The sequence below is a fragment of the Rhinoderma darwinii genome, chromosome 8 (assembly GCF_050947455.1).
Source record: "Rhinoderma darwinii isolate aRhiDar2 chromosome 8, aRhiDar2.hap1, whole genome shotgun sequence".
NCBI lineage: Eukaryota > Metazoa > Chordata > Amphibia > Anura > Rhinodermatidae > Rhinoderma > Rhinoderma darwinii.
The window spans coordinates 65,544,900-65,567,404 of record NC_134694.1 but is presented as its reverse complement, the minus strand read 5'-3'; the positions used below and the strand labels follow the sequence as shown (position 1 = coordinate 65,567,404).

Sequence of the window (22,505 nt, the reverse complement as noted above, 5' to 3'; positions counted from 1 at the left end):
GCCTAGTTGACAACTGCGTTGGAGGACCCGTTGCAGATTCCGTAGAAAATACTGGCACCCTATTGTTTACGGTAAAACCACGGACACTCTGTGGCAGATGTGAGCATGTTGGTCACCTGGAAGCTCGTATTAGAGATCTGGAGGAGCAAAATGCAACACTGAGGAGGATAGACAATCTTGAGCGAAGCATGCTGCTCACGGAGCATGCAGTTAGTGGGTTAGAACTGGAGGGTGAAGACATGGGTGAGCAGGATCAGGTAAGTAGCTGGGTTAATGTAGTGAGGGGCAGTAGAAAGGGGTCAAAGAAAAGGAAGGCCGTTCCGGTTTCTGACATTCCAACCAAAATTGCCAAGTTGGGTGATGATGCGAGGGTGTCAGTCTCAGAAATGGCAGCCCTAGTGGATACTGATCTCCCTAACAGCCGGGAGAACAGCCCATCTAGTAGTCGGCGGGATGGTAATGCAGGTAAGCCAAGACAATTGATAGTCGTAGTGGATTCTATAATCAGGAAGACGGATAGAATAATTTGTCGCCAAGACCACCTCAACCGAATGGTTTGCTGTCTCCCTGGTGCCAGGGTTCGGCATGTGGTGGAACGGGTGGACAAATTGCTGGGATGGGCTGGTGATGATCCAGCTGTCGTGGTCCATGTCGGTACCAACGACAGAATAAATGGTAGGTGGAGGAGCCTTAAGAATAATTTTAAAGAACTAGGCTACAAGCTGAAGGGAAGGACATCCAAGGTTGTATTCTCAGGAATACTGCCTGTGCCATGCACATCACAGGAAAGACAGCGGGAGCTCAGGGAGTTAAATGCATGGCTGAAGTCTTGGTGTAGAGGAGAAGGATTTGGGTTCCTAGAGCACTGGGCTGACTTTTCATTGGGGTACAAACTGTATTCTGCAGATGATTTGCACCTAAATGGAAGGGGGTCCGCTGTGCTGGGGGAGAGAATTCTAGCTGGGGTGGTGGAGTATTTAAACTAGGGCTGAGGAGGGAGGTCAATGTAGAAAAAAAAGGGGTAGCCAGGTTAGAGAGGGGTCAGACTATATTGGTGGGGGGAGAAACAGAATGTGGGGATAGGACTAGACAACAAGATAAGGAGATCCTTTCGTTACAAAACAGCAGTGTAAATAAAAAGGCCCAAATAATGTCAAATCACATTTCTGATAAAAGTGAAAAACTGACAGGCAAGTTAAAGTGTATGTTCACAAATGCCAGAAGTCTAGCAAGCAAAATGGGGGAGCTGGAGGCCTTGATACTGGAAGAAAATATAGATATAGTTGGTGTTGCTGAAACATGGCTGGGCTGTTCACATGACTGGGCTGTAAATCTACAGGGTTTTACACTTTTTCGGAAAGACAGGACAAATAGGAAAGGTGGTGGTGTATGTCTGTATGTGAGAAATGATATGAAGGCGAGTGTGAAAGAGACAATAGTGGGTGAATACTGTGAGGAGGTTGAAACCTTGTGGGTGGAACTAGAAAGGGAGGTAAACACTGAAAAAATTACTTTTGGTGTAATCTATAGACCCCCCAATATAACTGAGGAGATGGAAGTTCAGCTATATAAACAGATGGAGCGGGCTGCACAGGCGGGTACTGTAGTGATAATGGGAGATTTTAATTTCCGGGATATTAATTGGTGTCATGGTTCAGCTTCAACTGCAAAGGGGAGACATTTCTTTAACCTGTTGCAGGAAAATTTTATGGGCCAGTTTGTGGAAGACCCGACTAGAGGTGAAGCTCTGTTGGATCTGGTCATTTCTAATAATGCAGATCTTGTTGGGAATGTCAATGTTCGTGAAAACCTCGGTAACAGTGATCATAATATAGTTATATTTTACCTATACTGTAAAAAACAAACGCAGGCTGGGAGGGCAAAAACATTTAATTTTAAGAAAGCCAATTTCCCCAGGATGAGGGCTGCAATTCAGGATATAGATTGGGAAGAACTAATGTCAAATAATGGTACAAATGATAAATGGGAGATTTTCAAATCTACTTTGGGTTATTATAGTGCTAAATTTATTCCTATAGGTAACAAGTATAAACGACTCAAATTAAACCCCACATGGCTTACACCTTCTGTGAAAGGGGCAATACATGACAAAAAAAGGGCATTTAAAAAATACAAATCTGAGGGTACATCTGCAGCCTTTGTAAAATATAAAGAGCTTAATAAAATCTGTAAAAAGGTAATAAAATTAGCAAAAATACAAAATGAAAGGCAGGTGGCCAAGGATAGTAAAACAAATCCCAAAAAATTCTTCAAGTATATAAATGCTAAAAAGCCAAGGTCTGAACATGTAGGACCCCTAGATAATGGTAATGGGGAGTTTGTCACAGGGGATCAAGAGAAGGCAGAGTTACTAAATGGGTTCTTTAGCTCTGTATATACAACTGAAGAAAGAGCAGCTGATGTAGCCGGTGCCAGTGCTGTTAATATATCAGTTGATATACTGAATTGGATGAATGTAGATATGGTCCAAGCTAAATTAAATAAAATAAATGTGCACAAGGCCCTGGGACCAGATGGGTTACACCCTAGAATTCTTAAAGAGCTTAGTTCAGTTATTTCTGTCCCCCTTTTCATAATATTCAGAGAATCTCTAGTGACTGGTATAGTGCCAAGGGACTGGCGCAGCGCAAATGTGGTGCCGATTTTCAAAAAGGGCTCTAGGTCTTCCCCGGGTAATTATAGACCAGTAAGCTTAACATCCATCGTGGGGAAAATGTTTGAGGGGCTATTGAGGGACTATATACAGGATTATGTGACAAAAAATAGTATTATAAGTGACAGTCAGCACGGTTTTACTAAGGACAGAAGTTGTCAAACTAACCGAATCTGTTTTTATGAAGAGGTAAGCAGAAGCCTAGACAGAGGGGCCGCTGTGGATTTAGTGTTTTTGGACTTTGCAAAGGCATTTGACACTGTCCCCCATAGACGCCTAATGGGTAAATTAAGGACTATAGGTTTAGAAAATATAGTTTGTAATTGGATTGAGAATTGGCTCAAGGACCGTATCCAGAGAGTTGTGGTCAATGATTCCTACTCTGAATGGTCCCCGGTAATAAGTGGTGTACCCCAGGGTTCAGTGCTGGGACCACTATTATTCAACTTTATTTATTAATGATATAGAAGATGGGATTAATAGCACTATTTCTATTTTTGCAGATGACACCAAGCTATGTAATATAGTTCAGTCTATGGAAGATGTTCATGAATTGCAGGCAGATTTAAACAAACTAAGTGTTTGTGCGTCCACTTGGCAGATGAAGTTTAATGTAGATAAATGTAAAGTTGTGCATCTGGGTACCAACAGCCTGCATGCATCATATGTCCTAGGGGGAGCTACACTGGCGGATTCACTTGTTGAGAAGGATCTGGGTGTACTTGTAAATCATAAACTCAATAACAGCATGCAGTGTCAATCAGCTGCTTCAAAGGCCAGCAGGATATTGTCGTGTATTAAAAGAGGCATGGACTCACGGGACAGGGATGTAATATTACCACTTTACAAAGCATTAGTGAGGCCTCATCTAGAATATGCAGTTCAGTTCTGGGCTCCAGTTCATAGAAAGGATGCCCTGGAGTTGGAAAAAATACAAAGAAGAGCAACGAAGCTAATTAGGGGCATGGAGAATTTAAGTTATGAGGAAAGATTAAAAGAATTAAACCTATTTAGCCTTGAAAAAAGACGACTAAGGGGGGACATGATTAATTTATATAAATATATTGATGGCACATACAAAAAATATGGTGAAATCCTGTTCCTTGTAAAACCCCCTCAAAAAACAAGGGGGCACTCCCTCCGTCTGGAGAAAAAAAGGTTCAACCTGCAGAGGCGACAAGCCTTCTTTACCGTGAGAACTGTGAATCTATGGAATAGCCTACCGCAGGAGCTGGTCACAGCAGGGACAGTAGATGGCTTTAAAAAAGGGTTAGATAATTTCCTAGAACAAAAAAGTATTAACTCCTATGTGTAGAAATTTTTCCTTCCCTTTTCCCGTCCCTTGGTTGAACTTGATGGACATGTGTCTTTTTTCAGCCGTACTAACTATGTAACTATGTAACTCCTGATGGAAACCCGGCGGTCACATTCAAGTCAATGGGTTCTGTCGGTCACTGATGGTGTCCGTGGTGCAACGGAACCACTTTGTCAGTTTTTTTTCTCCTATGATTGGCAGAGCAATGGAAATACCAAACGTGGAAGTGAACATAGCCTTAGGCCTTATTCAGACGGCCGAGTTCGGTCCGTGATATATGGCACGTGTGTCAGCCGTATTTCACGGACCGACCACAGTTTAGGGAGCCGGGCTCCTAGCATCATAGTTAAGAAAACATGATTACAGTACAGGACAGTATTCCCGTGGAGAGGCAGTGACTCTTAGGGTATGTTCACACGTAGTCAACAAAAACGTCTGAAAATCCAGAGCTGTTTTCAAGGGAAAACAGACCCTGCTTTTCAGACGTTTTTTTACCAACTCGCATTTTTCGCTGCGTTTTCACGCCGTTTTCGCGGCGTTTTTTACGTCCGTTTTTGGAGCTGTTTTCATTGGAGTCTATGAGAAAACAGCTCCAAAAACGTCCAAAGAAGTGTCCTGCACTTCTTTTTACGAGGCGTAATTTTACACGTCGTAATTGCCGTACGACGCGTAAAATTACGCGTCGTGTGGACAATACAGCGTTATACCCATAGAAAGTAATGGGCAGATGTTTGACAACGTATTTGAGACGTATTTCCAGACGTAAAACGAGGCAAAATACGCCTCGTATACGTCTGAAATTTGGCCGTGTGAACATACCCTAAGCATCATAGATAACTATGATGCTAGAAGCCTGGCTTGCTGAACTATGGTTGGTCTGGGAAATACAGCCAAGACACGGTCCGATTATCACGACTGAACACGGCCGTCTGAATAAGGCCTTACTTCCATGTTTGAAATTATTAACACGAGGCAGCACACACATGAAAACTGGACTCGGACTAGTAACGTCACATATTCTGTATAAGGTAATGTACTCTTTTGTTGGTTTCCAAACTCTTGTGCTATTGTGACTCTTGTTCACTTAACATTTTACTACAATGGATAGTTGAGAGTTCATGTTTTGTTTAATTGGCTGCAAGTCATAAATAGTACAGATTGGTCAATAAAATAATTTACTTCTAGCACGCAGTAAAGTCTGCAATGATTGACTATTTAGAGCAATACAGAAGGGGTTGTTTGCCAGAGGGCAAGGATTGAAATGACAGCACATGCATCCATCACTTCCTTTAATCAGAAGTTGTTAAATCAGGCCTGTGTTTGGAATATGGCAGCTCTGGTTATTCTCTGCTATTCTTTATAATAGACTGGTCTGGACTACAATATTTTCATAAACGTTGACTACTTCACAGCTGTCAACCTCCTAGCTTTTAAGCGTGAATTCACATGCGCCAAATTTTATTGCATACATTTCTAAAGGGCCTTTTAAACCGGCCGTTAAAACTCTGTGTGAACAGGGCCTAAAGGCCCTTTTACACCGGCCGTTGCAGCGATTGTCGATCAAAGAGACATCGTTGATGGGCGCTCGTTTGCTCCTGTCACACAGAGCTATGGATGGGGAAGAGCGGTCGTTACTCCAATCGCTCGTCCCATACATTATTATCATGTCGGCAGCGCGTCTCCCTGTTTATACAGGGAGATGTGCTGCCGACAACGATAATATTTTACTTTTTGAAAACTATACGACCTGCAGATGATCAAGCGTTTGCTAGTTCATCTGCTGATCGCTGCCCTTTTTACACAGGGCAATTTTTGGCAACGAGTCAATAGTTATATCAATAACGATACCAGAATTTGGACTTTGATACCGATACTTCATGTAGTATTGTGATACTCGTTACCAAAACAATACTTTGCCAAAAATAATAACAAAAAAGTTCTTCCGTTTTCTGATGTGAGGCACGTGGTGTGATGAATTTTGAACCTCCATGTGCCTCACATTAATAGTAATTAACCCCATTATGTCCCTTAGTCATAATGGACAACATTGGGTTAATGTGTGAGGTACATGATGGGGTTAATTAGTATTAATGTGAGGCACATGGAGGTTCAAAATTCATAATAGCTCGTGCCTCATAATAATAGGTGAAAGAAAGCAGTATTTATTTTATTTTATAACCGCGTAAACATCATAAATGACGCTATAAATTTGTTATTATGGCCGCGACATTACCGAATATGTGTATATTTTACGTATTGAGACTTATTTTAATGTTTATTGTAAAAAATGTGTGTATTTTTTCTAATTTAACATTACTTTATTTTTATTTTCCTTTTTTATTTTTAAACTTGAATGTACTGCTATATGTCTATATGCCAGTACATTAGCCTGTGTACTAATAGTGCCCTAACAACAGAAAATATGGTCAGACAGCTCTGGGGTCCTTCAATGGACCCTGGGCTGTCTGCCCATATATGGTCTGTTCCTCGATCGCGTCACAGGAATTCCCTGTGACGCGATCCAAAGGGCATCCCCCTTTCTTATTTACCCCTTGAATGCTGCGATTAGCTTTGATCGCAGCATTCTAGGGAATAGCGGCAGAGATCAGAGGTTACTCTGATCTCCGCCGTTAGAAAGGGGCTGTGTATTCCTGACAATAAGTGTGTGCACGGTCAGCATAAGGTGATACGGCCGGCGCTGTACTAATGAGTGGCGGCGCAGGCGCTGAAGACAGGACATTGGGGTGTTTTGCAGTGCGCCCGCCATGTTCTGTCTTCATTGCTGTCAATCATTAGTGCAGCGCTGGTCGCATCACCTCATGCTGACCGCGCGCACTTGTCAGGACTCAGGAGCGGGGCAATGGCTGTATTGCACAACCGCAGCCCCGCCCTAACAACATTCATGTGTTACTATACATAGCTGTGCGGCCGCTGCGCTAGTATAGGCTCTGCTCCGGGAGTCTGTGGAATTCCCTGACATCACTGTCCATATATGGACAGTGTGTCAGGGTCTTCCCCAGAGCGGAGTCCCGGGCAGAGCGCTAGTATCGGCTCTGCTCCGGGACTCTGTGGAATTCCCTGACATCGGTGTCCATGTATGGACACACGATGTCTGGGGCTTCCCCAAAGCCGGAGTACCGGGAAGACCGCTAGTATAGGCTCTGCTCCCAGGACTCTGTGGAATTCCCTGACATCGCTGTCCATCGTTCCCAATGTTGTTCATGGGTGTTCATTATGTATATAAAAATGCAGTCAAACTGTAAAGCCCAGATTTATACCATCTATTTACCATCCCTCACATAGAAGTCCTGATAGAAATGACCATTTGATGAAAAGTCATCCCGTGTAACCAGGGCCTTTACATAGTTACATAGTTACATAGTTAGTACGGCTGAAAAAAGACACATGTCCATCAAGTTCAACCAAGGGACAGGAAAAGGGAAGGAAAAATTTCTACACATAGGAGCTAATATTTTTTTGTTCTAGGAAATTATCTAACCCTTTTTTAAAGCCATCTACTGTCCCTGCTGTGACCAGCTCCTGCGGTAGGCTATTCCATAGATTTACAGTTCTCACGGTAAAGAAGCCTTGTCGCCTCTGCAGGTTGAACCTTTTTTTCTCCAGACGGAGGGAGTGCCCCCTTGTTTTTTGAGGGGGTTTTACAAGGAACAGGATTTCACCATATTTTTTGTATGTGCCATTAATATATTTATATAAGTTAATCATGTCCCCCCTTAGTCGTCTTTTTTCAAGGCTAAATAGGTTTAATTCTTTCAATCTTTCCTCATAACTTAAATTCTCCATGCCCCTAATTAGCTTCGTTGCTCTTCTTTGTATTTTTTCCAACTCCAGGGCATCCTTTCTATGAACTGGAGCCCAGAACTGAACTGCATATTCTAGATGAGGCCTCACTAATGCTTTGTAAAGTGGTAATATTACATCCCTGTCCCGTGAGTCCATGCCTCTTTTAATACACGACAATATCCTGCTGGCCTTTGAAGCAGCTGATTGACACTGCATGCTGTTATTTAGTTTATGATTTACAAGTACACCCAGATCCTTCTCAACAAGTGAATCCGCCAGTGTAGCTCCCCCTAGGACATATGATGCATGCAGGTTGTTGGTACCCAGATGCATAACTTTACATTTATCTACATTAAACTTCATCTGCCAAGTGGACGCCCAAACACTTAGTTTGTTTAAATCTGCCTGCAATTCATGAACATCTTCCATAGACTGAACTATATTACATAGCTTGGTGTCATCTGCAAAAATAGAAATAGTGCTATTAATCCCATCCTCTATATCATTAATAAATAAGTTGAATAATAGTGGTCCCAGCACTGAACCCTGGGGTACACCACTTATAACTGGGGACCATTCAGAGTAGGAATCATTGACCACAACCCTCTGGATACGGTCCTTGAGCCAATTCTCAATCCAATTACAAACTATATTTTCTAAACCTATAGTCCTTAATTTACCCATTAGGCGTCTATGGGGGACAGTGTCAAATGCCTTTGCAAAGTCCAAAAACACTAAATCCACAGCGGCCCCTCTGTCTAGACTTCTGCTCACCTCTTCATAAAAACAGATTAGGTTAGTTTGACAACTTCTGTCCTTAGTAAAACCGTGCTGGCTGTCACTTATAATGCTATTTATTGTCACATAATCCTGTATATAGTCCCTCAATAGCCCCTCAAACATTTTCCCCACGATGGATGTTAAGCTTACTGGTCTATAATTACCCGGGGAAGACCTAGATCCCTTTTTGAAAATAGGCACCACATTTGCGCTGCGCCAGTCCCTTGGCACTATACCAGTCACTAGAGATTCTCTGAATAATATGAAAAGTGGGACAGAAATAACTGAACTAAGCTCTTTAAGTATTCTAGGGTGTAACCCATCTGGTCCCGGGGCCTTGTGCACATTTATTTTATTTTATTTCGCTTGGACCATATCTACATTCATCCAATTCAGTATATCAACTGATATATTAACAGCACTGGCACCGGCTACATCAGCTGCTCTTTCTTCTGTTGTATATACAGAGCTAAAGAACCCATTTAGTAACTCTGCCTTCTCTTGATCCCCTGTGATCAACTCCCCATTACCATTATCTAGGGGTCCTACATGTTCAGACCTTGGCTTTTTAGCATTTATATACTTGAAGAATTTTTGGGGATTTGTTTTACTATCCTTGGCCACCTGCCTTTCATTTTGTATTTTTGCTAATTTTATTACCTTTTTACAGATTTTATTAAGCTCTTTATATTTTACAAAGGCTGCAGATGTACCCTCAGATTTGTATTTTTTAAATGCCCTTTTTTTGTCGTGTATTGCCCCTTTCACAGAAGGTGTAAGCCATGTGGGGTTTAATTTGAGTCGTTTATACTTGTTACCTATAGGAATAAATTTTGCACTATAATAACTCAAAGTAGATTTGAAAATCTCCCATTTATCATTTGTTCCATTATTTGACATTAGTTCTTCCCAGTCCATATCCTGAATTGCAGCCCTCATCCTGGGGAAATTGGCTTTCTTAAAATTAAATGTTTTTGCCCTCCCAGCCTGCGTTTGTTTTTTACAGTATAGGTAAAATGTAACTATATTATGATCACTGTTACCGAGGTTTTCACGAACATTGACATTCCCAACAAGATCTGCATTAGAAATGACCAGATCCAACAGAGCTTCACCTCTAGTCGGGTCTTCCACAAACTGGCCCATAAAATTTTCCTGCAACAGGTTGAGGAAATGTCTCCCCTTTGCAGTTGAAGCCGAACCATGACACCAATTAATATCCCGGAAATTAAAATCTCCCATTATCACTACAGTACCCGCCTGTGCAGCCTGCTCCATCTGTTTATATAGCTGAACTTCCATCTCCTCAGTTATATTGGGGGGTCTATAGATTACACCAAAAGTAATTTTTTCAGTGTTTACCTCCCTTTCTAGTTCCACCCACAAGGTTTCAACCTCCTCACAGTATTCACCCACTATTGTCTCTTTCACACTCGCCTTCATATCATTTCTCACATACAGACATACACCACCGCCTTTCCTATTTGTCCTGTCTTTCCGAAAAAGTGTAAAACCCTGTAGATTTACAGCCCAGTCATGTGAAGAGTCCAGCCATGTTTCAGCAACACCAACTATATCTATATTTTCTTCCAGTATCAAGGCCTCCAGCTCCCCCATTTTGCTTGCTAGACTTCTGGCATTTGTGAACATACACTTTAACTTGCCTGTCAGTTTTCCACTTTTATTATCAGAAATGTGATTTGACATTAATCGGGCCTTTTTATTTACACTGATGTTTTGTAACGAAAGGATCTCCTTATCTTGTTGTCTAGTCCTCTCCCCACATTCTGTTTCTCCCCCCACCAATATAGTCTGACCCCTCTCTAACCTGGCTACCCCTTTTTTTTCTACATTGACCTCCCTCCTCAGCCCTAGTTTAAAGGGCGGGTTCACACATAGCGGAATTTCACTTAAATTCCGCTGCGGACACTCCGCAGCGTTAATCCGCAGCGGAGCCGTTTCTCCATTGACTTTCACTTTAATTTAGCAGTGTTCGTTTACACGATGCGTACAATTCCGCTGCGGAGCATAGGCTGCGGAGCGGAATTTGGTGTCCGCAGCATGCTCTGTCTGTTGCGGAGCAGTGGCGGACTGGTTGCGGACTCATGGCGGAATTTCTCCATTGACTTCAATGGAGAGTCAAAATTCCGCAATGAAGTCCGCAGATCTTATGTGTGCTGCGGAGCGTATTGTTTTTACTACCATGACATTTCTTCATTCTGGCTGGACCTATGTATTTCTAGGTCTACAGCCAGACTGAGGAAGTCAATGGGGCTCCCGTAATGACGGGAGCGTTGCTAGGAGACGTCTGTAAATAGTCACTGTCCAGGGTGCTGAAAGAGTTACGCGATCGGCAGTAACTGTTTCTGCACCCGGGACAGTGACTACCGATCTCAATATACATGTATCTGTAAAAAAAAATATAAGTTCATACTTACCGAGAACTCCCTGCGTCTGTCTCCAGTCCGGCCTCCCAGGATGACGTTTCAGTGTAAGTGACGGCTGCAGCCAATCACAGGCCAAGCACAGGCTGCAGCGGTCACATGGACTGGAGCGTCATCCAGGGAGGTCGGGCCGGATGCCGAAAGAGGGACGCGTCACCAAGACAACGGGCGGTAAGTATGAATTTCTTTGACTTTCACTAGGGAAAGTGCTGTCCCTTCTCTCTATCCTGCACTGAATAGGGAGAAGAGAAGCACTTTTCCTGCAGTCCGCAGCGGCCAGTCCGCATCAATTTTCTGCACATTTTGTGCAGATCCGCTGCAGAATCTGCAACGCAGATTCTGTGCGGCATTGATGCGGACAGTTGCGGAGGAATTCCGCCATGTGTGGTCATGCCCAAATACTCCACCACCCCAGCTAGAATTCTCTCCCCCAGCACAGCGGACCCCCTTCCATTTAGGTGCAAATCATCTGCAGAATACAGTTTGTACCCCAATGAAAAGTCAGCCCAGTGCTCTAGGAACCCAAATCCTTCTCCTCTACACCAAGACTTCAGCCATGAATTTAACTCTCTGAGCTCCCGCTGTCTTTCCTGTGATGCGCATGGCACAGGCAGTATTCCTGAGAATACTACTTTGGAGGTCCTTCCCTTCAGCTTGTATCCTAGTTCTTTAAAATTATTCTTAAGGCTCCTCCACCTACCATTTATTCTGTCGTTGGTACCGACATGGACCACGACAGCTGGATCATCACCAGCCCCTCCCAGCAATTTGTCCAGCCGTTCCACCACATGCCGAACCCTGGCACCAGGGAGACAGCGAACCATTCGGTTGAGGTGGTCTTGGCGACAAATTATTCTATCCATCTTCCTGATTATAGAATCCCCTACGACTATCAATGTATTCAGCTTTATCATGTTGCCATATCCAGTGATTCCCTACCAGTCACTTGTGAACTAAACGTGATTGAATATATCTCTAAATTTATATGATGGTCATCTGGATAGAATATCCACTTTTTTATTCCTATGTGAACAAATCAAGTAGTAGATATGGCTGCCCCAATGGCAGTGCCTTCCAGTCCTCATATTCAGGTAGAATGTCTAGTGAACCAGACAGCATAATGTATTTATTTGCAGCCAAAATTTCCGCTGTTTTGCTCCGTCATAAGAGCAAAAAAAGGAAAATGACGGACACCATCTGCGCCCCATGGATCACATTGACTTATAATGGGGTCCGTCGTTTCGCCTCTGATGGTACTGTGAACAGAGCCTAAAGCCCCTTTCACACTGCGTTTTTTCTGTACATTTGATGTATGTGTTGGGAAACCTCCCAGCTTATACTTAGGCTCCCTTTATACCGACGTAGGCCAAAATGTTATCTTTTGGCCACGGTCAGGCAGTATGCATCGGACATATAGTTGATTTTTTTGCTTGATAACATAGCAGACTACACTGCTATACAGAGGCATTCAGTAAAGAAACGTATACATTAAATGTATACGTTTTATTTTTAACATTGTAGCCTATGGGTGACAGATGTCACTTTATAGCATCTGTCAGTATCCATTTAATGTCTAGGTCGTGGCGTTTTCAATAACTTTTCATAATGTAACTGTTAAACGGATGCCATTATAACCTATGGGTGACGGATGCATGAAATGGATGCCTAAAACTTGCATCCGTCACCCGTATGCTATAATGGGAATGGGATCTGTTTAACGGATAGGTCATGGAAAGGGTCATGAGAGTTCATGAGGTATACCTTTAACGGATACCATTATAGTCTATGGGTGACGGATGTCACTGGTAGGCACCCGTCACAGCCTCCGTTTAACGTATACGTCTGGAGCTTTTCCCGGTGTATATATTAAACCGAGACTACTAAACGAAGTGTGAAAAGAGCCTAAACAAACAATTTGTTTATTTCCTAAACCGGGGAATGTTTACCAGACCCCTTTACTTTGTAATTACTCCTTATTTAGCTCAGTAGCAGGCGCAGCACGGAAATGTTATTGCAAGTCAGACCATACAAAAATAATGTGAAGATAGGGCAAGCTTATGTCAGAGGAGTTCAAAGGCTCCCCTCTTAATAGATGAGAATCTCCTTCTTGATTTCAACATTTGAATCAGTTTTCACTTGGATGAGCAGTGATCATTAAAGCAAATGTGAGCTATGCATACTGAATCTACGGGAACTATTTATATGGTAACACTATTAGGCTGGGTTCACACGACCTATTTTCAGACGTATACGAGGCGTTTTTTGCCTCGTTTTACGTCTGAAAATACGTCTCAAATACGTTGTCAAACATCTGCCCATTACTTTCTATGGGTATAACGCTGTATTGTTCCCACGCCGCGTAATTTTACGCGTCGTACCGCAATTACGACGCGTAAAATTACGCCTCGTAAAAAGAAGTGCAGGACACTTCTTTGGACGTTTTTGGAGCTGTTTTCTCATAGACTCCAATGAAAACAGCTCCAAAAACGGACGTAAAAAACGCAGCGAAAACGGCGCGAAAAACGCCGCGAAAAATGCGAGTTGCTCAAAAAACGTCTGAAAATCAGGGGCTGTTTTCCCTTGAAAACAGCTCTGTATTTTCAGACGTTTTTGGTCACTACGTGTGCACATACCCTCAGGGCACGGCCAGATGTGGCAGAGGTTTTCAGATTTGGGGCATTTACGCAACGAATCTGCACCAGCATTTGCATATTTGACAGGTAATTCAGATGTTGCAGAAAACACAGCGGACTTGCCACAAATTTCAGTTTTTGCATTGCAAAGGCTGAAATCCGCAGTGAAATTCCGCTTCTTCTCCGCAACAGTCAGTGCATGCTGCGGAGGGAAAATTCCGCAGTGCAGCCTATGGTCCGCAGCGGAGTTTTCCGCAACGTCTGAACTAAATTGCCACAAAATGTATTGAAACAACTGTAAAAAACGGCCGCAGGAGAATTCCACTGCGGACTGTCCGCAGCGGAATTCCACAGCAATTCCGCCACGTCTGGTCGTGCCCTTAGTACTACTTCTGTCAGGAGCATGAGAAGGGATGGGGTCTTAAAAACCTATTAAATCCTGTCATCATTGCCCTTTTCTTTGTAAGGCCCTACTCACATCATGTTTTTTACGTATACACCAGGAAAAGCTCCCGGCATATATGTTAAACGTAAGCTGTGACGCATGTTTCACAGTGACATCCATGACCCATAGACATAGTTAATTGTTAAAAAAACTATACACATCTTTTTGTGGGATCCCGTTGTATGGAATAGCGTAGTCTACTACGCTGTTTCATACCTCAAAAAAAAAATTCCAGCCTGATGGAGGCCAAAAGGACAATAGTCAGGCTAATGGAGCACTAGGGACATGTTGAGCATGGTATACATCGAGAGCTTTGCTGGCGTACACGCTAAACGTTCATCACATGATGTGAACAGGGACTAAACAGACCTACTCCCTGTCCTTGTAACTATTGAGGGGTCCCTAAATGACATTTATTATCAATGGGGCGGAGGGGGCGATGATTGTACATTGGCTTTCTCGTATACTCACATGTGACAGATTTGTTGCCTAAAAATCTGCTCCATACATCTGAATGGAACAAGTGTTTTTCATCTTGTTTTAACATGCGTTTTGGTTGTGTTTTTTATGTACTTTAATTTTGTACAGGCATTTTTTCCCGGCGTTTTTGAAAACCTACAGAAGCCTATGGAAAAACAGCCAGAAAAAAATCGCCATACCTACAGCATACTGCGTTTAAAAAAAAAAGCAAAAAAGCCACTTTCTCATATTTTACTATAAACTTTGAAGCAACATCTGGCCACTGCATTTTTAAAAAAAATACATGCAAAAAAGCCACCAAAAACATGAGTAACTGCTGTGTGTGAATCTAGCCTTGGTCTTTTTGTCTTTCAGTAATTTTCACACTTCCTGTGTTTCTGGCATTCTCTTTCTCCTAAAATTTTTTGTTCAGAAAAACTAGGGCAATTTTTTTTTCCCCCAGAAAAACTAGACGTTATAAGGTGGAGTAGATTTGCGCCAGGTTTGTGGCATAAATTATAGTAAATGTATTGGGCCCCTTTGAACTAAGTCTCGCCCACTGTTTTGAATACTGGCAGAGGCATTGCAAAAATAGAAAGACACAACTTTTTGCGAAATTGCGCCTTTTTTATGCCCAAAAACTAGCAGAGAGGGCTTCATCAATGTCCCTCATTGACTTCAATGGGGGATACCGCAATCGCAATGACGACCAGAAGCAATAGTTGGCTTTTTTGTTGTCATGCATTACTGTCATGCTGATCCCACAGAATTAGGAACTGCTTTTGTGGGGCGCAATGATAAAAATCTTACCTTTGTCCCCCGAGGTTTTTTCCATCTCCGTCTTATTCTGTAATGGACGTGACCCTTCTCGTGCTTTGCTACTGTTCTCCAGTACAGTCCAAGTTAGTAGTTTCTGAAAATGCCCAAATGGCTCAGGGGTTAGCACTACTGGTCTTCGCATCATCTCCTAGTGTACATGTGAGTTTCCTCAAGGTAGTTGGGAATCTTTTTATACGTGGAAACACATACTAACGATCAGTTGGCTTATTTATGAAGTTGTCATTTTGTGTGTGTGTGTACTTGAAATACGCAAATTATATTTTGTGCCTCTAGAGTCAAGGACTCATGTTAATGGATTGTTTGTGGCGAGATGCAGAAGATGTTTGCTGTACGTAAAAACATTTTTTACAGTTTTGCCTGTAATACATAAGAATATTTTTTTTTGTCAGCTTGCCAAGGATGTACATTGCATACCTATGCTTAGAACTTGCTGATCAGTATGGTTGAGCCGGGCATGGCTTTCCCCTTTTGGTGCTCAGGCAGATTGTCATGTCATATACCACCTCTATAGCCCTGCATTATGTATAATATGTACTGATATACCACAAATACTTCTGGCAAAACCCTATTTTCAAGTTTTTTTTTTCAAGAAACACCCTTCAAAGTTTCACGAGCACTGATTTTCCATAAAAATGTATTTAGATAAAATATGGATTTAAGGATTTATTTATCAATTTATTTGTCGATAACTTAGGTGGAGTTCACACAGAGTTTTTTTTACAGGTTTTTTGATGCGGAAACCATTTGCCAAAAAAACCCGAAAACGCCTCCCATTGATTTCATTAGTATGTAAGGGCTTATTTAGACGAACGTATAATAGGTCCGTGCAACGCGCGTGATTTTCATGCGCCTCGCACGGACCTATGTTAGTCTATGGGGCCGTGCAGACTGTCCGTGATTTTCACGACATGTCCGATATTTGTGCGTTGTTCGCGCGTCATGCACCCATTGAAGTCAATAGGTGCGTGAAAATCACGCGTAGCACACGGAAGCACTTCCGTGTGACGCGCGTGATTCGTGCAACAGCAGTAAAAAGTATGAATGAAAGCAGAAAAGCACCACGTGCTTTTCTGTTTACAAACATACAAACAGTGTCATAATGATGGCAGCTGCGCGAAAATTACGCAGCCACGCTTCATACGCGTCTGACACACGGAGCTGTTAAGTGCCTTTTGCGCGTGCAAAGCGCCGCATTTTTTGCGCGTGCAAAATGCACACGCTCGTGTAAATCCGGCCTAAGGCCTCATTTACACGAGCGTGTGCGGTTTTGCGCGCGCATAAAACGCAGCTTTTTGTACGCGTTGGCATTGCGTTTTGACAGCGTATACGCAGCGTTGTTGCGTTTTAACCGCGCGCACGCCTAGCGTTTGCAACGCGCGTCAAAAACGCAGAGGAGATTCATGGCAAGCCAGCCTACAAATAGGCCAGCTGGCCCAACCCCTGCTTGCTGGGAGAAGCAGGTTTAGCACCTTAATCTCCGCCTCTGCCGAGCTCGTCGATGTGTGGAATGTGCCTTTGTCATTATGTCGAGCAGGTGGCGTGTCTTTCTGACGACAATGCAATTGTCCATGCAGAATGTGACACGTGTTAGAGAATTGTGTGTCGGTCTGCATAACTTCTGCCGCATTAATGATGCTACCTTTGATGCTGAATATATCATAACACATGCAGGCAGCAGCCACACTGTCCCGGTTATTCCTCTCGGCCGATCTCTCTCATCCTGCCTTCGCGTGAGGGATACTTTGGCGGCATATTTGGAGTGTCGATCTGGAGCCGCATCGTGGGTGCGTGATGACCTTTGAGGGGTTCTCTGTTGTTTGTCGGCTTCCCGACACACGTCACATGTGGCCTGTGGTTTTTCTGTTTTTTGGGGTTGGTGTTGGGTTAGGGACTTGCAAAACAAGAGGAGTCTTGACGCGGGTTGCGAGCTTACATCTGTCGGTGTTTTGAGCAGGACTTTAGAAAGTTGGCAACCTTCTTTCTGGAGATAGAATGTTGTGTGGGCTAAAGTTTGGAAAGTTCAATTGCTAGTGTATATAGTTTGCCTCGGGGCCCATGACAGCACCTAAACGTCCACACCTCTTGCAAACCATATCAAACCCCGAGTGATTAACGAAAATCTCATATCACGTGTGTATGCATTGGACCCAAAGCCCAGAAGTGTGCGAGGGTATAGGCAAAGGAAATGTGGCACAAACATTGTGTTGAGGGGTATCAATGAAAAACAACACGAAATCTAACCATTCAACATGCAATTTTTTAATACTGTGTTTTGCAAAAACACAAACATTTTGCGTCAACCCAAAAACACCAACATGGTGTATAATATACATCCAAAAAAAAGCGGACGGGTATTTGCCAGCCCTGCAACAAAAACAACTGTGGCGTCAAAAATTCAGGCCTCCAACACACTCAAAGGTGTTGGTACTGGTGGCCCGGGGACGAATACGCCTGCATTTCAGCACCACTATGCTGGACCTGGAGCTGTGTAGGTTGTCCCTCGCCAGCATAGTGGTGCTGCTGTTGCCCGTGGTATGTTGGGCCTGGGAAGTGGGGATCCATAGGGCGCATATAGGGATGCGGACGTGGTATCTGGGGGGATGGGTGGAATGGGCCCGGCACCTGGGGCGTGGTGGCCGGCATGGCTGAACTGCGCCACTCCTCAATGGCTGTGAAGCACTGGTTGGGATTGTGGGGCGGTCTGGAAGCGTCGATCAACGTTACGATCGACGCTTGCAGACGGCCCATACGCTCCATGGGGACCAGCCGGAGTAGGGGAACGATTCTTCGGCTAAAGGCGTCGTTCCCGTCCTCATCAGCGGCTCGCCTCAGATACTCCAGGATCCGGGTATCTACTTGCCCAGCTACGGAGGCCTGTTGAGCACGGGCCCGGCGAGTGCTGGCACGCACGGGATGCTCCTCTGCCGGAGAGGCGACGGCCCGTGCAGACTGGCCAGGGGCGGGCTCCAGGGGTGTCAGCTATGGGCTAGGGGGCAGGACATGGGCAGCAGGAGGTTCTGGCAGAGACTCGCCAACGTCTGTCTCCTCTGTGGTATCCTCCAAATTGTCGGTGGTCCTATAATGAAAAAATTAAGTTAGAACAGAATATAGAACAATGCCCACACCAACACGATGGCAAACAGGACATGGGCGAACACACATTAGACACATGCAAAGGCAGAAACTCTTACGTGCGCATCTCCATGATGTCCTTCAAGAACATCAGCTGTTTTGTGTATATATAGGGTCGCTTGCGAGTTCCGCCATCCCCGCTGCGTCCCCTTTCACCCATTTCACGCCGGAATTGGTCACGGCAGCTCCGCCACTGTGTTTTGATATCTTGGACTGTTGGAGTAAAAAAACACATATCACGCCATCAGAACTATGCCCTCTCACTTAAATGAGGGGCCCTGCACTGCCAATGACGTGGTACACAGTGATGCGCCTGCTCCACAAAAGTTCCTCATGCAAATGCGCAGAAGACACATACAGGGCCCCAGTTCTTCAATAGTGATGACATGCATTGACAGAAAATGCCTGGTACTCACCCAACCGACTGCGGTCCCGGGTTCGCCCACTCTCCCACTCCTGGTCGAAAAGCTCCCTCGCGACCACCTCCCAGGCGTCCTCCTTGACCGTCCGGTTGTGGTACGCCTCCGAGCGAGTGTCCCAAATTGCAGGATGTCCCTGGACCAGGACGAGGAGGCGCTCCACGTCCATCCCACGCGGCATGGCAGCAGATGTTCAGTGGAAGATACCTTCACAGTCTCCAGTCACTAGCCTTGCCCACTCTCAGTGGAAACGCAAGCACTTCCTGGATTTTGTTTGCTTTGTCCAGCTTTATAGACTGTTTTTCATGGACATAACAAGTGATGCGTGATTTTCGCGCATGCAACGCAGGAGCGTCCGTGTGTCATGCGTTGTTTTCACGCACCCATTGACTTCAATGGGTGCGTGATGCGCGAAATACGCACGATTATAGAACATGTCGTGAGTTTTACGCAACGCACTCGCTCTGCGCAAAATTCGCGCATCGTCTGCACTGCCCCATAGAGTAATATATGTGCGTACGACACGCGTGAAAAGCACGCGCGTCGCACGCGCGTATATTACGCTCGTGTAAATGAGGCCTAATAGTAATAAAACGTCCTATAGTTTGTGGTCCATTATTATTGAAAAATCTTCTGAAGCTCAATGTTATTGTGGAATGAAGAATAACTGATAAACATAAGAACCTTACAACTCTTCTGTCTTTTTTTAGTAAATACTTGTATTCCTCGTAAAACAACAATGCTGAAGCACAATTTCTTAGGCCTCATTCACACGACAGGGTTTCCCGTCCGAGTGCCGGCCGTTCATAAATCGTCCGGCACCCGGCTGCATTAGGAATAATAGACCCCTAATGGGGCTATTCACACGACCGATTTTTTGACGGCCATGCTCTATTTTCGGCCAGGTACCCGGCCGCCCGGCTCCCATAGAAGTCTATGGGGCCGGGTAATACACGGCCATCACCGGAATGTGTCCCGAGTGATGGCCGGGTTTTACGTGGCTTGCGCTCTATCTCCTCCTCCTCACAGCGCAGAGTGCATGTGAGGAGGAGGAGTTGATGCCATTCGGACGAATGGCTACGCTGGAGACTGTGTGGCAGGGCCGGGGTGTACAGCAGGTGGAAGGGAGCGCAGCGCTGGCTCCCTTCCCCTGCTTGTTAAAAGCGCCCTGTCCCGGCGACACCTTCCATGGCACCGCTAGCAGCTGCTGCTGCTGCGGCTGCTACTGCTGTAGCGACGCCACTATAGCAGAGCGGGGAGGTATCTCCCCGCTCTGCTATGTGCTAGCCCCACTTCAGCTCCTTGAAGGAGCGGAATCCCCGTGTTTTCGGGGATTCCGCTCCTGGACAGAGCGCTTGATGTCTCTGTCCATATCTGGGCAGTGACATCAGGGGAAACTCCTGAAGCGGAATCCCCGAACACATGGGGATTCCCCTTCAGGAGTTGCCGCTGATGTCACTGTCCAGATCTGCCCGGCCCGGAACGGATGCAAAACTTTATGCAAACCGGCCGGGCAAAATGGCCGATTTTACCGGCCGACACTCAGGCTCGGGCGGGACCCGGTCGTGTGAATCCCGCCTTAGAATCATCTTTATATTCACTGGCATGATACACTGCAATACAGTAAGTAAATTTTTTTATTAATAAAAAACAATTCAAAATTTGTATTAAACTTGTTGCATAAATACTGCGGATTTTCCACAATTCGTTGCGGAGAATCCGCAGCAAATACAGTAGCAGCAAAGTGGATGAGATTAACAAATCTCATCCACACGCTGCATAAATACCAAGCGGAAAAAACACTCAGAAATTGACCTGCGGTGCGGAATTTTATTCCACAGCATGTCAATTGTAGTTGTGTAAACGCTTATTTGTTGCGGGTTTTCCCCATTGAATTCAATGGGGAGGTAAAACCTGCAACAAATAGCAGTTGTTGTGTTTTTTTGTGGTGGATTCACAGCAATTCCGCACAAAAAACGCAACTCAGAGAGAAAAAAAATATCTTACACTTACCCAGGAGTCTGTGTTTCTTCCTCCAATCACCGGCTGTAGCGGTGGTCACATGGGATGAAACGTCATACCTGGATGATGTCAGAGGGTCGGCCTCCTGGGATGACTCTTCATCCCATGTGACCGCCGCTGCAGCAAATCACAGGCTGCAGCGGCTTCCTGGGATGAAGTTTCATCCCAGGAGGCCAGACTGCTAGCAGGCCGGCTAAGTGCTGCAGTTTTCCGCAGCGGACATTCTAGGCAAAAACCTGCACCAGCAATTTTGAGTGACTTTTATCTTGTGTATAGCCAGCTTCAAGCCCTGCACGGGTGTCCCGGTGCTGTGTGGAGCGAGTGCTCGGCTGTCTAATGTAAACCGATCTCCTACTTTAATGGCCAGGATTGAAGGAACCTCTGATCATGGCCGTTTAACCCCTTAGGTGCCACAATCAATAGGATCATCATCTAAGTCTTTACACTGTTAGCCCATTGGCGCCCCTTATGTGATCGTGGGGTGCTGATGGGTTGCCATGGCTGCCGGGGCCTAACAATGGCCTCCAGGTCTGCCATGTACGGAAGCCTATTATAGCCTGCTAGAGGCAGAGCCTACCAGGTTCCCTGTCAGTTTTGAATAATACATTTGCAATACAGTATTGCAGTGCAATGCAAAGCATTGCAATGTATTATAGAAGCGTTCAGAGCATCGCAGGGTTAAGTCCCTTACTGGGGAAAAAAACACCTTTAATGTAAACATTTTTTTCCCTCGGCACTGTGTACGCCGTAAAAAAAAGCCAAAAAAACTATGCCAGAAGTGCTGTTTTTTTGTTCATCCCACCTCCTGAATAAACAAAAAAACAATCAAAAGTCATATTTACTCTAAAATGCTACCAATAAACTGCTTCTCGTCGCTCAAAAAACAAGCCGTCATAATGATCCGTCAACTGAAAACTAAAAATACTATGGGTCTTGGAATGCGGCAACGCAAAAACATTTTTTGTAAAAAGTGTTTTTACTGTGTAAAAGTAGTAAAACATAAAAAAAACAATATAAATTTAGTATCGCCATAGTCGTATCAACCCATATAATAAAGCTAACATGTTATTTATACTGCAAGGTGAACGCCGTAAAAACAATGGCAGAATTGCTGTGGTTTTTTCTATCACCCACAAAAGTTTTCATTAAAGTAATATAATACACTCTTTGTACCCTAAAATGGTGAAATAAAAAAATACAACTCGGCCTGCGAAAATAAAGCGCCCTCATATGGCTATGTCGACAGAAAATTTAAAAAGTAACAGCTCTTGGAAGGCGACGATGAAAAAAATTATAAACATTTCTTTGTACAAATAGGCTGGTCATTAAAGGGTTACATTTGGTGGCAGCCACCCTTTCTAGCTAGATCTGCAGTGGTCGAAATAATACATGCTGTATGTGGCCTTTTTATCTTCGTAGCATCTACAACTGTGTGGACAGACACATCCGGCTGTCATAGTCATGAAAGGACCAGTGACCCTGGTGACAGACCCAGAAACAGCCACAACATGGGGAAACTCTATAGAAACAACCTATCT

General features: G+C 44.3%; 1 protein-coding gene across 3 annotated transcripts in view; it reads left to right on the top strand.

Moving 5' to 3' along the window:
• NLGN3 (neuroligin 3) overlaps positions 1-22,505 on the top strand; it is a 143,462-nt gene that overhangs the window by 49,904 nt on the left and 71,053 nt on the right. The window lies entirely within an intron of this gene.